Source organism: Theobroma cacao, chromosome 9 (assembly GCF_000208745.1).
Source record: "Theobroma cacao cultivar B97-61/B2 chromosome 9, Criollo_cocoa_genome_V2, whole genome shotgun sequence".
Taxonomy (NCBI): Eukaryota; Viridiplantae; Streptophyta; class Magnoliopsida; order Malvales; family Malvaceae; genus Theobroma; species Theobroma cacao.
The window spans coordinates 12,181,019-12,183,099 of NC_030858.1; positions in this window are offsets into that span (position 1 = coordinate 12,181,019).

A 2,081-nucleotide genomic window follows, 5' to 3' on the forward strand; every position below is an offset into this window, starting at 1 on the left:
TTTTTAAATATCCAACAATCATGTACTAAAAATGTCTTTATGATCATTCAAGCTTACAAGCAAGTATGCACATCCAATAAGAACAAGTCAATAGGCATTTTCATCATGAAACAAACTGTTAAATTCTTAAATCATTATAAGCTTAAGGATGAAAAACATTTCTCTCATATAAGCTCATTTTACTTTAAAAGTACCAATTTAAGTAATCAAAGCTTATCATACTCAAATTTAACCAACTTGAAACATTCAAATAAGTCTTAAATGACAAAGTAAAGTTGTTCAAGTGGTTAAATTATCTTAGACACAAGGAAATAAAAAAGCTAACTCTTCAAACTCAATTTTCCTTATTTATTCTACTTAAATAGGCAATTATGTAAATCAATCTATTAATCACATTAACCACTTCACATGTCATCAACATCAAACCTTTTATGCTTAAAGATATGCTCAAAACTCATTTTTTCCAAAAAAAAAATTATGAAATCAATTTCACAAAATAAGAGGAAATTATATCAAAGCAATTTTTCACAATCAAGCAAAATCAATAAAACTCAAATATATGAGAAAAACAAGCAATTTCCTTTAAAAAATTAACAACTTTTGGCATAAGCATGAGGATATATTCAAGATCAACCATAAGCACATATTCAATATTTAGGATCATACTTCCTTCAAGATTATGCACTTTATAGCATGAATCATATCAAATCAAAATGCATAACCAAAATTTATCAATAAAGTTGAAGGAGAGTAGGCAAATAATTATACACTTAATATTCAAGCAAGAAAAGTTAATCAAATTCTCAATAAAGAAAAGCAAATAACTTGAGAAATCAAGCTAAATCAATTCAATCAAAACAAAATAAAAGCAACCAATCAAAGTTCACAATTTGACAAATAAGGGACTTTTGATAAGGAAATCGCCCATTTTTCTTCATGTGTCTGGAGAGCTTTAAACCTTCAAAAGTTTGTTCCTCCTTGCTCTAGCACCCTTACAAAAGACATTCTCATTTGATTTTTGGTATCCAAATTTCTTTGGATCCGTGAAAGTTAGTCTCATTGCACATAGTTCCTTTTGGAATCCACACTTGTCTAATCCTATAAGTTAAATGTTTTCTAATTGGACAAATGCATAATAATGACCATAAAATTTACAATAATTGCATTTGATCATCTTTAAAAATGGAGAATAGATGAGAAATTTTTGCTTGTCATTTATCGAATCTTCAAGCTTTATTTTTACATCTAAATTCTCATTTTCTAAAACATCAATTTCTTTTGGCAAGCTTCAAAATTAATTTTCAATTTTTCATTTTCTTTTTCCAAATCATTTTTCCCTTCAATAAAAATTCATTTTTAACACTAAGTTTTGAAATCATTTTCTTGTCTTTCAAATTCATTTTCTCAAATACACATGGTAATTCTTCAAAGGCATTTTGCAATTCACCAAAAGAATATGAAAACGGTTCACAAAGTGATAAGTTTACCTTAAGCTCTTCAAGAGCCATGAAGCACGATTTGAATTGGATTGAGGATTGAATTTCACTTGATTCCTCATATCTAATTGCCTTGCCACATTTTGAGCATTGACCTTCATAAGGGTTTTTTTTTTAATTCTTCTTCCTTCTTTGTTTCCCCATACAACTTTTATAATTTCTCCCAAATCTTTTTGGCTCTTTCACACTTGGAAACTCTATTGTATTCTCTATTCCCAAGTGCACAAAGGAGAATGTGCATGGCTTTAGCATTGAGTTGTACCACGTTTATGCCATTTGTATCCCACTCTTTTTCTTACTTGGTTGGCTTGTATGGACCATTAACAATTGTATTCCAAACATCATAATCGTTGGCTTGAACAAAGAACTTCATTCTAATCTTTCAAGAAACGTAGTTCTCAGCATTAAATAGAGGAAGGTCTACAATTGATTGCCATTCACCAAGAATTGTTGCAATAGAGTTCATGGTCATGTCTTGGAGTTAACAAGAATCACTCAAAGGTTTTAAACCTAAAAAATTGAGTCCCAGCTCTTATACCAATTGTTAAAAGTGTTAGCTCTATAATAATAACAAAACTATCCAAG